Here is a 16,275-nt window from a genome sequence, read left to right on the forward strand (position 1 = left end):
AAATATGAATGTATATCAGTATATCACTTGTCCACAAAAGCACCAGGAGGTGTATTCATCCAGGTTTTGTGTCCATGATGAGCATCTTTATTTGATGTCACAGATGAGAGAGAGGAAAATAAACACCATAAATCATTTGAACGGTTCAGTGAGGATGTCAAAGTTTTAGGATGTTTCATTAATACTTCCCCAATGCCCCAAAGTATGATTTTGAGATTTTTTTAGGGTCTAAACGATTTGAAGAGCAAACCGGAAAGTGCGCTCACAGCCATGCAGATGTACGAGATCAGCACAGAGTTTGTGCTCGATCGCTTTCTGTTCCACTGGACAAACTCGCAGGTCACCAATCAATACAGTTATGATGACATCTGCCATTTCTACCAAGCCTCCCTGTATGCGGCAGCCATTTATATATTATCCAGAGGTCATGGTCTTGTGAACTCAGCCCTTACCAGTGCACTCAGGATCATGTATTTCCCGTATTTCATAGAACAAGAGTAAAAGTAACTGCTCGGTGGGCTTTCTGCAGTAGTTTCTGAGGCACTTGTAGTAAACGCTTTCGGACTCAAACATCATGCTTTACAGAAAAAGAGTGGGAAAAATCTGCTGCAGGGTTGCAGCTCCAGCTTTGCTGATGCAAATACTTGCAATTGATTTACTGTACATGGTGCGGGTCAACCCTCTCGAAACCCCCTCTGCTAGAAGTTACGGTAATGTCAGATCTCTCAACGTGTAAGTCAGGATTTAGAACATATGGCAAATGGAACATGAAGCCTCAATCATCCTGATTGTCAAAACGCTTCGTGGTCTGTCCAATATATTGTTGCACACTGCTGGTAATGTATCTCTCTAACTCCCAGACAGTTGACCTCCTGGTTGCAATGGAAGCAACGATACACCTCAAACACCCCCTGATCTGGTTTCTCAAGATCCTGGTTTTGTATTTCAGTTTTTTTCGTCACCGGTACAAATATTTTCTCACAGCCAGTCTTTCATTCAACATCCATCATTTTTAATCCACCTGACAAAATCACCCACGTAGCCTTATTAGGCAAATTTGGGCCACTGTCAGTGGCTAAGATGGATGGTGTCCGCACTACAAGCATAGCACACTTTAGTTTTAAAAAGGGTCACCCGTTTAATCTGATGGAATTGAGGTAGTTTCTATCCCCCCCCCCAACCTCTTCATATTCTCCCCACCTTTTTATTAAGGAATGTCTTGACCAGCTGCTGTGGGGTAAAGTTGGGGTGGGGGGTTGGTGATGAGGCGTACACTGACCCTGGAGGTTGCATTCCCCTTTAAAAGTCACGGCACACTCGGATACGCAAGGCTCATGCAGGAGCTGCTGCGGCAGTGCGAGAACACTGCTGAGCTGTGCATTTTGTACTGCCAGTGAGCACGCAGAGAGGAGGAGGGGGAGCAAGAGATAGAAAAAGAGAGAGAGAGAGCAGGAGAATGAGGCAGGGAGAGAGAGTGAACAATGTCATTCCATTCAGCAGGCAATGCTGCAGTCAACTTTACTCCACCGGAGGAGAAGACACGGCCGCTTGTGCATCATCCCTGCAAGACCTGGAGGTGAGCGGAGGCTGAGTGAGTATGTGGAAGTTTGTCTTTTTCTACAGGGATAGAGGACACATGCTGAACTTTACACCTGTACATGGGGGGTTCAGCTTTGTGGGATGTTTCTGTCCGACTGCAGAATTATTCACTCACCTGCTCTTAGGTCTTAAAGGACCCGTTTGTATTGACCTACATGATGAGTGATCTTCTGCAGTCAGGCTATTGATACTTTAGTAGTCATCTCCTTAACCAATACTGGCCGGCTGTATTTACCAACTTAGTACACACAGATGCATGCGGAATACCAGCCAGCAAGAGCACTTAGTAAAGGAAGAATAGACGCACTAGCTAGAATTAGGATTAGTACTGGTACAGAACTGACGCCTGCAGACATAAATGAAAGATGTAGGCCAGACCTATTCAGCTTCAGGGTGCTGTACTTTTCACTGTGATGTCTTGCTCAAAGTACTGAAGCTGCAGTTTATTTTGCATCCAAAATGCCAGGAAGCGAAAGAGTTAAAAAGCTTGCAGCAGATGGGAAAGTGGAACTAACGTTTTAGGATGGCCTGGTGAGGATGTAACGTGTGTCAGCTAGCAACTGTCACTGCCATAGACTCCTAAGAGCGCTCGGACAGAAGCTTTTGACAGGACCGTTTAGCCAGGTGCATATGGGTCTCGGCTTCAAGTGTGTTTATGAACGTGTGTGTTTCACACTCACGGTTGGATGTTGCAGCACTCTTGCTAAGCGTCCCATCTGAGAATGAGAGAGAGTGACTGAAATAAAGTGGTAGGGGGACTCATAACTCTTTCACTGCAGGTCTTTTTCTGCTTCAGCTCACTCTCTACTCAACTATATACTAACATGCTTGAACATGGGAAATGCGGCATATTTTTGAGACTGTTGGAATTCCTGTTGGTTACAGTTTGGCTACCTACATGCATGAGCATCTAAAGTGTACTGGTACTGGAGCACTACATTCATGTTTATTTCGCCTAGCACTTTGAAATGTATTGGAGTTATGTCATAACACCTTAGCGATTCGTGTAGGTTTGCAAGTTGAATGTACCGCTCATTACCAGCACATGAACCCGGTGATGATAAGTTCAACTCAGGTTACGTGCATAGCCCATCTATCCCCACTGAACGCTGGAGAACAGCCGCGGTTGCCTATATAGCAAGCTATAAGGCAGGATTAGATCTGTATACAGCAGGAATGTGAGGAGTGATATATCACTGTCAGATCTGCTGCCTGACATCATTAGCAGAAACTGCAGTTTCTCATGGCGCTTACCAAAGGGGGGGTGGGGGGGGGATGGGATGAGGTTGCTGCTGCTCAGCCAAAAAGCATATTGCCGCACTCACCTTATGTTCTTAACACCCATCCTCCCATCTCCTCTTACTCTTTCTCCCCCATTCTCTCCAGAGATCAGCTTCGATGTACAGAATGGTGTGATCGCACGAACCTTACTGTTTTTTCCCTCAAAATTGGCTACTTTTTCTTCATCACCATTTCCTCCTGAAAAGTTACAGATTGAGAGGAACGAGAGGGAAAGCGGATACCCTGCAGTGTCCTGCAGCACAGTTCCTGCAGTACTGCCAAGACGTGGCAGCAGCTGCAGCAGCAAGAAAGACAGGCAGCTACACGGTCACGTGGATGATGAGAGAAAGAAACAGAGAAAGCAAGTTAACAGAGAGATGATATGAGAGTCTATTGCTCTTGTCTAGAGTTTGGCAGCCCGGAGTGTGGATATGCCCTCTTGACAGGATGAGAGAGAGAGAAAAGACAGAACAGCTAGATTAGTCTGCTTACTCCACCACCTCCCCCCACCAAACCTAACCCCCCACTCCCCCAACCCAATGGTGCATTGTCCCGTACTAGTGCTCCGATGATGTAATCAATGCAGCAAGCTTTGATCTTGCTGGAGTAAGGATTCCACTCGTGCCCTCCAACCTCTCGTAGTATTGCAAGCGTATTTGCACATGATGTTTAGGGATTTCCTTTATTTTAATGGCACAGAATTTAGTGCCATCCGCTAAGCTACTTCTCATAATCTGTTGACCAATTAGAGCAGCATTGTAGAACATTTCAGGTTCATGAAGGAATTTTTCTGATGACTCAAATGAAACAAGGCTCCAATGCAGCAGAGAGTAGGCCAGTGAGCGCCCTCTAACAGCCACTGCAGCATCTGTGTCTAATAGGCATCAGTCAGCTCTGACACACTCACATGCTCTTGTAAAACCAATAGGTACTGTACATGTCAAGCGTTCAGACAAGGATAGAAAGGACAAAATGGACACCTTAGAGTGGGGCAAAACAATCAGAAGAGGGATAAATGATAAGGATGAAGGTGAGCCACAGGACGGCGTGTACTGATAGAAATGGAAACGCTGGCATTTGTGACTCTGTTCTTTTTATTGGTAAGGTCATCAGTCTTGGACTGCTGCAATCCAGTGAAGTGCAGTCCTAGTACTGTAACATACAGTGGACCAGACTGCAGAGAGAGAGGGTGAGAGGGAGAGAGAGAGAGAGGCCACAGTGTTACATTTACTCTGGTGCTGAGCTGTGCTGCTGCACTGCAACTCTGCCTGGTGATGAAGTTTCTCTAGAGCGCTGTGCTCTCTGCGTTACTGCTCTGGTGCCTCACTTTAATTACGGGATTGTGTTTAATTGCTACATAAATCAGAGATGGCTAATATCTGAGAAATTATTTGGGTGGATGTCTATTCCACTAAGAATTCGGGTAAGTGTAAATATTTATGTAAAGGTTCTCTGTGAAAATTTGATTCGATTTGATTAAGCAATGCATAATGGTTAATTTTCTGTAGATAAGCCTAAATACTGCAAATTTTAAAATATTTGAAACACGCTATCTTTTTAAATCTTTTTTATGTTGTCAAACTAAAAAAAAGTTTAAAAAAATGGATTATTAATTTAAATTATTATTATCATTATTATTATATACAAAATATTTTAAATACTTATATTATTTTATATTTATATTATAATTATGAAAAAAATGTTTTAGTTAAAAATGCATTACTAATTTAAATGTATTATTACAGATAGTGTTTTGCAATATTTACATTTTAATTTATAACTTTATTTATTTGCTTAAAAAATTGTTTGAATTCTCGAAGTAGAACAGTACAGACCTTCGGTTTTAACTTTGGTGCAGTAAGAATTCGCCACCAGGGGGAGAAGTGCAGGGACCCTTAAAATCTCCCTCAGGGAACAAACTGAACTTGCTGCATGTCATTGACAAAAACAGATCCCCTCTACTGTACATGATTAAAAGTTACTGCATTAAGTTAAGACATTGACTGATCTCATGAGTTTTAATAGACTAATTAATTGTACTACAATTATCTTATGCCCTTTCTTATTTTATCTCTTGAACTAGTTTCAACTGAAATTTAAAAAATTAAAACTGTTAAAATAGCATAGTGAAATATATATATTTTTTCCTTTCCTGCTTTATTAAACTTATTTTGAAAATATACAAAACAAGGTGAGCATAGTGAAAAATTACCATTCAAATTTGAATGTGGCAAATACTATTCTTGTGTAAGCTTATGTTATACTTTGAACTTGAATCCCACTTATGTGAATGAGTTGAAATGCTTGTGTACACAAATAATTGTACTTGTGAATGAATATAGTAGTTTTAACACTGTAAATAATACCCATCATGTTACTAAATATTGTTGACTGCCATAATTGTTTTCTGTACTTAACACATCCTGTCTGAGTCACTTATTCATGTGCTGTTGTATTGCGCAGTGACTGTCTGAACATGTTCCTGCCTGTAAAGACAGTAGGCCTATAGTGACCTCTGAAAGAAAAGTATCTCTGATTTGTCCTGTCACCTCTGATGTTAAGTCTTAACTTCTCTCTTTGCTCCTCCTCCAGTTTTTGCTGCTGAAGCAGTAGAGCAGAGGGCGCTGTGCAGAGGAACAAGAACATGCCTTGACTTGTACCAGCTTGTCAAAAGGGAGTTAAGGCTTGTGGTCAGCACCAGTAACTGTATTTGCGTTCTCATCCAACTGACCGGCGAAAGACGAGAGCAGCATACTATCCACTGTAGAATATATGGATATTGGGACAAACTGAACTGATAGGTAAGTGTGTCACTTCTCAGGTGTGGCTGGTGTAAGAATAGAAGTGCTTTAAGTCAAAACGTCGTTTCTATAATTACAGTGCACTTACAAAGTACATCATTTCACAATGCATAAAATTATTTTCTAAATTCTTAAGTATTTCGATTTCTTTTTTTATTAAAAACACCTTAAATAGGAGAAACAAAACTGCATGAGATAAAAAGTCTTGTGTTTAAAGAATATGTTAGAATATATCTTGAATTATGTAGATTTTTCTTACGCCATAAGCAGTTTCATTGTTTTAAGCATGAATCTAACAAAATGTAAAGTTTATGCTTATATTGAGGGGAATTTTTAAAAAATATATATTTTTAAAAGTATGTTTAGATATTTTAATGGAAAGCAGAATATATACAGGTATGTGTGTATGTATAAAATATTAAATCAATATTTAAAATAAAAATACAAAGATTCAGAAATATTTTAGCAGTGTAACTTGCTACAAAATCAGTATATTTGTACAAAATGCAGTGAAGTTTATGCTTAAAATTAGAAAAACAATTTGCCAGTGGGGTCAACTAAATGTATCTTGATTACTTGTTTAGAAGTATTTTAACATATTTCTACTTGAAACCAAGACAAATATGGATATAAATATGAGAGAGAGAGAAAAATATTAATATGAATATTTAAATTAAAAATACAAAGATTAAGGAATTATTTTGCAGTGTAATTGGCAACAAAATAGATTCATTTCGATTCATGAGCTGCAGTTAAGCTGCTATAAAAGTAATCTTCTCCATCAAACTTTGTCAACGTCTAACGTCAAACTTTGCCATTAATTGTTTTCTTTAAGAGTCACATTCTTTCCGCCTCTGTGTCTAAATGTAAGCTGATTTTCACAGACATTATTGATAAATTGTTCAGTGACCCTGCACTCATCACCACTGGTGCTCCAACCTCCATCCGTGAACAAATACTGCTGACCTTAAAAATAGAGAAAATCGAACTAAAGCAATGGAAGAAGCACTTTGTGACTCAGTCTTATTTGTTATCCAAACACATATATGAACTGAATGTATAAAGATGGTTGGTTTTGTCTTTGATTGAACAGTCTGGGCACTGGATATCCCTTCTCTGGAAGATCCCTGACTTCACCACGGCTAATTGGTCTACTGATGACATGACCCCTGAGACAAAAGGTGAGAGGGTTTGTCTATCTGGTTTTAATGGACTGTCTGACGTCCGTACATTTATTTGGTGGCTACCAGAGTGATTACTTCCATGAACCAGTGGTTAACTCACAAGCACCTCTGCTGTTGCCAGAAGCATCAGTGTGCTGATAGTAATGTATTTCACTGGCTGAAAGGTGGGCTGTGTGAATTATTAATGCTTTCTAGCTCTACAAATAGAGCTTGCATTGATCAACAGTCCCTTGAGTAAAGTGATATTGTTTAGGAGTGCAATGTTTGCACTTTGTCTCCGCATATAGCCTTGCAAAGACTTGAGGTTCTAGCTTTTTCTTTTTTATTTTTTGTTATCAAACTGTTTTTCACCTGTCAGTCCCCTATGACTTTTTCCAGTTTTCCCGATCTCTTCTTTTATTTTAAGATTTGTATTTTCAGTACTGTTGATAGTGAAATGTGGTGGTCTTCACATGTCTATAAAAATGTTGGCCTATTTTTAGTCATTCTTCTTCTGAAAAAATAGCTACCAGTATCAGAACTAAACAAGGCTCAGGGCAAAAATGCAACTGAATATAACAAAACACCTCTAAAATAGAAAATATTTCCTAATCTTATGCTTTAGTCCTGTTTAATGACAATATGGCATAATATAAGGTTTTGACATGGATTTAAATTTATAGCTAATAGCTTAATTCATTTGCATTGTAAACTTATGAATAAATTTAATGAATAAATTCCATTTCAGTATTCGACATAAAAGAGTGACATTGTTTGTATTTTATATAGTTTGAAAGAATGTTCTCTATTAAAGGTAAATTACAAAAACGTATTTCCCTGTAGTGGAAAAATTCAACTTTATTAAGTTTCCAGCGACTTAACCTACCCTTGTTTTTTGTTGAAATATTCAATTTTTATAACACTTTAGTACCAACTACTTACCTAAAATCACAGAGGGGAACTTGCTGGCACAGAAATAGTTTAATTAGCCGAATAAAGAAAGTTTTGAAATTTTCCTCAGTGACATTCAGCAGTACTTTCCCTTTAAGATGATTAAGTCAGAGGAATGAAATGACTGCTGTTCTATAGACAGTGTGACACAACCGTGGGAGAAAGAGGGCGAGAAACCAACAGTGCAGACGGTGGTCAAATCATAGTGCTTCTTTTACAGAAACGTATCCAGATGTCCTGGAGAAGATGAGAGACCCTGTGTCAGCAGTAAGGTGAGTGTCTGATCCTAGTTATTCAATATGTTTAACTGTCCTTGTTGATATACATTAATCTTTCTGAGATTAGTTTCAGTACTAACTTTAGCTGCATTCTGATTCTGACATTCGGACATTATGAGATTTATCTATTACATATGTTGCCAAAAATAGGGAAAGACTACATTTAAAGGGATAGTTCACCCGGGGGGGGGGGGGGGGGCACATTTAAAGGGATAGTTCACCCAAAAATAAAATTTCAAAAAAGTGTATGACTTTCCTTGGAACACAACAGAAGATATTTTGAGAAATGTCTCAGTGTTTTTAGTCTATACACTGGACATCAATGGTCACCAAAACAGTTTGGTTACCAACATTCTTTTTGTGAACGTTTTTAATTAAAACAATGGCATAATTCTCATTTTTGGGTGAACTATCCCTTTAAGAGATGCTATATACATTAGATGCCTAGATATCTGCTGCTCTACTGCGGGTTTCACTCCATTTAATTTTATTTTTTTTACATTTTTTAGACATTCAGATCTTTCTGGTTCACTTAAACAGGTTACAGTTGTGCCCTCTCTGTATAAATTCAGGCAAACTTTGTGACCCGTAAACACATGAATTCTATCTGTTAGTTAATGCATAACCTGTGTATTTTGGTTCAAAGGTGTTCAGTGTGTCAGAGGTGTACAGGCACATGCCAGTGCCAGCTGGCAGATGTGTGTGTGTGTGTGTGTGTGTGTTTTTCCCCTGCTTCCTGAAAGCCTGTATTAGAGATTACATCAGACCCAAAGCAGCTAGGAATTCCTGCCATCATGTGGTCTCAGCAAGCCGTTGGCCTCACGAGACAGACACAGGGACACAACACTGCAATTTAGCAACTGCAGCAGAAAACAGATCACGAGGCGTGTGTTTGTGTATGAGTGTGTGTGTGGGCATGTGGGGGTCTGAATGCTTTTACAAGGCACTGCATGTGATATAATGATTTTCTACATCTGTGCTGATTCGGGTGGCATACATGCAGCTTTTCCTTTGATTTTAAAGATTGTCAGACAGCTGTGTGTTCATCCACGGGTGCGTGTGTTTACGTTTGTCTGTCCAAAGAGCCGATCAGATTTCCTCAAAGCAGCCTTCAGATGTGGTGTAATGATACTTTTGGCTGACAGAATTCAAAGCCTTTAATCTGATAATGTGTACCAGGGTTGGAGATGTCATCCTGTCATGTTATATCATACAAAACACCACACACTATGACGTGATAGACACATACAGTATCTAAGAAGCCAGCCAAGCAGGACTGACAGGTTGTAAAGTCTCAGACAAACAGAAATTATGACGTACAGTCTGAGGTTATAGATTTTACCAAACAAAAAAAAAGAGTTAATCAGTATTTCTGTGTTATGTTTCAGTGCAATTATTTAAAAATCTTTAAAATAAATTCCTCAAAATTACATTCAGTTGAGAAACAAACCTGCGGAAGATATTTGCATAAGGCTTGTTACATATTGCTTTACGTATTTTTCATTTTGTGTTTATTTAAAAATCTTTTGCATAAAATAATGATATATATTTTATATAAAAGTGTATATTGTTAAATCGATCTATATCTTTTTTAAGCCTCAATCTCTAAAAAGTTTTATAAAATGCATTCTTAAAAATTTGTTTTAAAACAAAAAACAATAAAAACAGTACATTAAAAAACAAACATATTTATAAATTTGTTTTTTATAAATATATTTTATCATATATTTTATATACAAGCATACGATGTTATACAAAAATATAGAAATACAATATTAAAATAAAATGTATCCAAAAATACATTTGTATCCGGTTTTAGATACATTTATTTTAATATACATTTTTTAATTTTATTTTAATATATAAATTAATATGGTTTATAAAATATTGTTATATGAAAACTTTTGGGGGGGGGGGCTTTTAGTCCTATACACATTAAGTGAGAAACTTTCCAAAACAGTCAAAGAAATCCCCCCATATCACAATTAATTTCATGGTTAATTTCAATTTGGGTGAAATGTCAAAGAAAAGGAAGCTGCTTGAAGTTTCTTCTAGGAAAGCCTCACGCTGTTTCTGTCCCCCTCCCGCTTCTCCACAGGGATGTCAGCATTCATGTGAGGTACTGTAGCAGTCAGCACAGGGTTGTTACCGAAATAGTCTCATAATTACAGGTGTGTTTGCTCAGACTCAGATAACGCAGAGGACGCAACGGAATATTGTATCAGCAGTTGCTGTAAAAAGGCTTCACTGGTGCCTCTCGCTCAAGACTGAAGAGCAAGGAACGAAGATAATATCACATGCACTACTTAGCCCTCTCTTGACCGCAACCTGTTTTCATAGGCAAATGCTCATTTCAAGAGCTAACACGCATGTGTGCGACAGGCGGATGCTCCATGTGGACTTTTATTACATGCCATAACTTGTCACCAAACAGCACTGCAGGAAAAAACATAGCTGGGTCACAGTATCCCTTATTGCTTCAGTATGGGATTTCGAGCATCTGATGACAGTGACTAAGCCTGGTGTGGTGCGCAGCTAATGCTGCAAGCGCTTCTACCGCATTTGAAGACCCTGATCTGATTTTACTGGCACCGGCAGCCACACAATAGTTTTTTCAGCACTTTCTTTCTCTCTTTCACTTTTTATTTATCTTTAATTGTGCCTCCACTTTTTCTTCCTCACTCTTCCGCTCTCCCACACACATGTTAACTCTCTCCCACTCTCTTCTAAGCCTTCTTGCTAAGTGAGCAGAGGCCCCTCTTCTCTGGCAGAGCCCTTAGGAGAGAGGCTGCCTGCCCAAAATAGCTGCACTGTGGGGAATACCAACAGATAGGGCCTTCACAGTGCTTGTGTAGGTAAACAACAAATCAGAGACCGGGCTGACCAACCCCCACCACCACCACCCATAATCTCACTCTGTACAACATATGACACACACATGCTAACGTTTGTGCTCTTTCACACAGTTTCTTACAGGCAAATATAGGCTGAACCCTTTGAACTTAGATTCAGCGTTTATTTGAGAATAAGTGAGTCACGGCTCTATTTGTGGTGTAGAGGGTGAGCATAGTTCATTTAAGTAATAAAGGAAGGTGTGCTGTCCCCTCCCTGAGGTGTGGCGGCCTCTCAAACTCTCTCTCTCTCTTTTTTTGTAGGAGTTGAGACTTTCTTTTTCAGATGTAAGCTTTAGAGGCTTGTTTACGTTGGAGGGAGAGCCTTAGCAAGCTAGTGTTACTGTCGTAAAGCATAGGGAGAGTTCTACGTCAGTGTATCCTCGGGGTTTGTTTTTATCTTGTGATTATTAAAGGTAAGTGTTATGAGTTCTGTCATAGGTCATTGCTGAATGCTAACCTGGAAGTCGATGACTTTGTGTATCACGCAGTTATGATGAAATGACATCATATGGGAACTGTAATTTTTGGTACTTTCTACTCTCAGTTATACAGTCATCATTGTCCCTTTGTACTTTGGTTTAATTTATCAGTTGCACTGCAAAAAAAAAACAAAGTTTTCTTAATCAGTAATTTTGTCTTTATTTACAGTAAAAATATTATAAAATAAATATAAATATAAACATTTATTTAAGACAAATTTAAGCAGGTGTTTGTTTGTGTGTGTGTGTGTGTGTGTGTGTGTGTGTGTGTGTGTGTGTGTGTGTTTGAGATTTATGCTTAAAAAATGCCAGAGTGGTATCTTGATTATCTTAAGATATATATATATTTTTTGGTATGTATATATGTGTGTATGTATGTATATATATAATATACTTGTTATATATATATATATATATATATATATATATACTACCTTTTCAAAGTTTGGGTTCAGGTACCTTTTTTTCTGAATAAAAATAATACTTGTATTCAGCAAGGACACATTCAATTGATTAAAGTAGTTTAATTTTTTATGCTTTATTGTTTTACTTATTCTATTTCTTTACTTATTATTTTTACATAATTATATATTTACTTTTATTTATGTATTTGTTTTATTTATTACTATGGGAAACAAATATATATTTTATATATTGTAAATTGTATATTTTTACCAACAAAAAAACACATTCTGATTCAGAAAATTTTCTTAAGTTTCATTTTCATTCCCTGTGTTACGTCACACAGTTCTGTTTTCACTTGCAGCGGCGGTGAGGTGTAAAAAACTGGAAGTATGAGATGTTTTGTGTGTTTTCAGGAGACCTCTCACCTACCATCATCTCTTGGAAAGCGAAAGCAGAACAAAGGCTTTTTCTTTAAGGGGAAATCTACATCTGTCCCTGGCTGCCATACAAGTACTGTGTGTGGACATTCCATGAGCAGAGTATTAAAGTGTCCAGAGCTCACCCGCAGGAGACAGGAGAATCATATACGAGGAGCCTTTACAAGTCACCAACAGCTGATAGTGAGAGATGCTGAAGTGATGGAAGAGAAGAGAGCGAGTGAGGGATGAGGGCCGCTGCTGTGAGTGGTTCTTTGGCAGTGTCTTAGCTGGTTGTTGTGTGGAGTGAGAACGAAGCAATCAGCAAGTATACTGCCGCAGAAACTCGTCACCTTGGGAGGCCCCTGCAAACGACCCCGCTCACGCACTCAGCTGCCCACCCGCGCTCAGCTGCTGGAGAGAGAGAGACGAGAATAGAGTTTGTACTCATTATCAAACTTCTCTTTCCATTCATTCTTCTTCTAATTGTGAGTGTCAGCTTCTGTTTATTGGCACCGCTGCTTGAACATTCACAGCTACTAGAGATTTTCAAGTGAAAGACTGATTCATGCTTACAATGTGTTGGATCATATTTTCTGTGACATTGTAGTCATAGTTTAGATCAATCCATTGGTTTTATTCTTTCTCTTCCATGAGATCAGGAGTGATTCAGTCAAGTGTTATTGTGAAAATCAGCTGACTAGATTTCACAGTTTCAGTATTGCCATAGCTTACAGTCATGTGACATATTCATATTGTGTTATGATGTGTTTATTTTGAAATTTGAAATTGTTTGTGTGTGTGTTTAATAACATAATAACTAATGGACCAAAACATTAATCCTTTTAATAGTCCAAAAATACTTTTCATATTTTGAAAAAAATATGTAGAAAAAAGTATATAGGAAATGGATATTGATGTTTGTGTGTGTGTTTAATAACATAATAAAACATTTTATAATAAAATGTTTTGTAATATTTGTATAAATGAATATTTATTTGAAAAGATTTTTAGTAGACTGTATTTTAATAGTAATTCTATGTGAATGTATTTTTTTCCAAATAACAGTAAAAACTAAAAATGTCATGTTTTATTTCTCTATTTCTGGTGTCTGTTTAGTCTTTAAAGCAGTTTTAAGTTGAGTTTCATTTTCAGGGAATTTCATTAGTGATGGGGTTTTGCTTGTTAATCATCAAAAGGGCAGTTTGTTTAGGTGAATGAAATTCCTGTAACTCACTTGAGGTTTCGATGTAATAACATCGGTGTGACAATAAGTTTCAACTTGTCCGTACTCCGGAAAGCTGGAAATCAATTTAGTAGGCTCTTTTACAATGTATTAAAGCAATTTGTTTTAAATCATATGCTAAAAGTGTGATTATAATGCTGTGCAGAGTGTATGTTGGACACCTTATATATTTTAATGAGCAATTATAGCAAATTAATCCAAATTAACTGTATGAATAACCTCAGATATTTGTCAGTTTAGTCACTTGCTAGATTGGATCTTAACAACGTGAATTATGGTTTTTTTTTTTTTTTTGCACAAAATGCATGATAAATGCCTGGGGCAAACTCCCAACAAACGTCTCTAGTTGTTTCAGTTGTATGATTTACCCAGACATAGGCAGACAGTATTTTGCATTTTATTCTAGTTTATCTCTGGAGTCTGTATTGTATTATGTTATATTATATATGATAACAGATTCAAATTGAACTTGAACATATCAGTATACAAAATAGATGTTTTTACTTAGTCCTTAAATGAATTTAACATTGAATTACACAACATAATAATATGTATTAAAACATATATTATTCAACACATTTAAAATATAACGATTCCCTCTGCTAAAGGCCTCATCATTTACGCTCCCTTTGAACAGACTTTAGACTGCATCTTCACACTTACTGGCAGAATTTGAGAATTCATTTAATTAATTATGGATGGATGCATGGCAGAAGAATACAGAGTGCTGATGTCAAATTTATGCTGGTGATGTCTGTCAAGCCTAAAGGTATTTTTGAGGGCAAAAAAGACACCTTTGCACTTTATTTAATCATAACAATCACATTGAGTAATGAGAAGATTAAGAGACACTGAACTTCCTCTAAATAACACTCTGAATGCAAGGCTCACAGAAGTGAGGGGAAGAAAACTTTGGATTGCTTTTAATGGAGGATCAAGCAAAGCATTGATTTTTCTTTTCTCTTCTCCACTGTCTTCTTCTCAGCTTTAAATAAAACAATGTACCGAATTGGGACAGAATGCTGCAGTTCTACAGGAAACAGTATTCTAAGAAAACATTATTGCTCTACTGGTGACATTGTGATAAAAGGAGATGTGTTTACCTAAAATTAATCCTGGCCTAAATAACAGACTGACATCACACTGGATGCTGAAATATAGGTTACGTGTGTGTGTGTGTGTGTGTGTGTGTGTGTGTGTGTGTGTGTGTGTGTGTGTGTGTGTGTGTGTGTGTTTATGTGTATGTGTGATAAAAGCACCATCCCTCTCCAAAAACTTTCAGTAAGATAGATCATAAGAGGAGTGATATAAAGAGGTTAAAGAAAAGAGACCAAGCTCTTGAAGCTTTATAGAAGTTCACATTGCGCCATCTAATGGCGTATTATAGTGATTGCATGTATTTAACTGTCAATAATTGCAGTTACATTTACAATGACGCATTCCTTGCACACATAATTTAGCATAACTCTAAACACAGTTCCAGTTTGAATGTTGGAATGCAGTTCCATATAATAATATTTCCGGATGAATAAAATTTGTTGACAAGGATTAACATTCTGAAGAAAGACTGTTGGGAATCTATGTCTACAGTCAGTATGCTACTTTGTGCTGGTGTTTTGTTTGTGAACTGGTCGTTGTTTCAGAATCAGTTTTTTAAGTGAATCAAATGTTTCATGATAAAAAAAAAAAAAAAAAGTTGATCTGATTTATTGTCGTTTGTGAAGAAAAATGTTAAACGTTTTCTCTGGAGTCTCTTTTAGTAAAGCTCAATAAGACTTATGTCGAGTGATTCAGTGTTTTTAACGAATCGACTGAGCAAATGGCTCAATGTCACCATCTAGTTACTGTACTTGCGTCACGTTGAAACCACCAGAAAGAGTAGCTAACTGTATGAATCAGTTAACGATTCTGTATGAATCTTTTAAGGATTAATTCAAATGATTCGAATCACTTGATGAATCAGTCCCCAACACTGGAGAATAACCTTCTCAACCTGTTAAAAGCAAAAACAACATTCGTGAGTTTGTCAGCTTAGATTTCAAGGCTGGGATATGAAGGTACCCTTACAAAAAATAAGTTTATTCAAGTGTGCTATTAGTATACTTCTTTTAAACTAAAAATAGGAAAGTATGTTTTTAGTTTACTTTTTATGTACTTCTCAGAAATGGGCTTTATGTACTTCTCAGAAATATACTTAAAATGACATTTAAGTATACTTGACTTATACTTACAAAAAGTCTAAATATATTTTATACCTGTGCTCCTAGAATCCGTGTTTTCATTGTTATACGGTAGAGGGCGCTAGTAGCTACACATCTTCTGTACAGAATTAAAAAAAAAAACACAAGTGAAAAAGTAACAAAAGATACTAACACATGTAATCTAACACGATCATCTGACATGAAACAGCATCAAAACTGTAACGTTATGGAATAAAATGTCGACCGATGAAGAGGTAATAATTACAGTCAAGCCGGTGTTGATCGACTCCATCTACATATTGATTATCATTCTGAATCCAATTCATAGTCTTTTTTCAGCTTTTTGTTCGTAAGAAAAAATGATTTGCAGCATTTTACTGTTACTCATAAGTGTAATTCAAATATTGTGAAACTGCAGCTCCATGCTAAAGCAAAATAAATATGATCTGCATTCTTCTGACTTCCATTTTACCGCGCTTACACTTACACAAGCCTGTGAACAGTGATTTGCAAACGAAAACAACAGTTTAAAGAACTCCAAAACGGACTGACTGGATAGAA

General features: G+C 37.3%; 1 long non-coding RNA gene across 2 annotated transcripts; it reads left to right on the forward strand.

The window, feature by feature from the left end:
• The first annotated feature begins 1,221 nt into the window (after window positions 1-1,221).
• On the forward strand, window positions 1,222-12,990 carry LOC109056833. Of its 2 annotated transcripts, none has more exons than XR_006153311.1 (5): window positions 1,222-1,591; window positions 5,473-5,681; window positions 6,775-6,862; window positions 8,016-8,067; window positions 12,265-12,990. It is a non-coding gene; the product is annotated as an uncharacterized LOC109056833 (long non-coding RNA). The 2 variants fall into 2 exon arrangements; XR_006153310.1 differs by having other exon boundaries at window positions 1,224-1,576.
• Window positions 12,991-16,275: the final 3,285 nt, after the last annotated feature.

Source organism: Cyprinus carpio, chromosome A23 (assembly GCF_018340385.1).
Source record: "Cyprinus carpio isolate SPL01 chromosome A23, ASM1834038v1, whole genome shotgun sequence".
Taxonomy (NCBI): domain Eukaryota; kingdom Metazoa; phylum Chordata; class Actinopteri; order Cypriniformes; family Cyprinidae; genus Cyprinus; species Cyprinus carpio.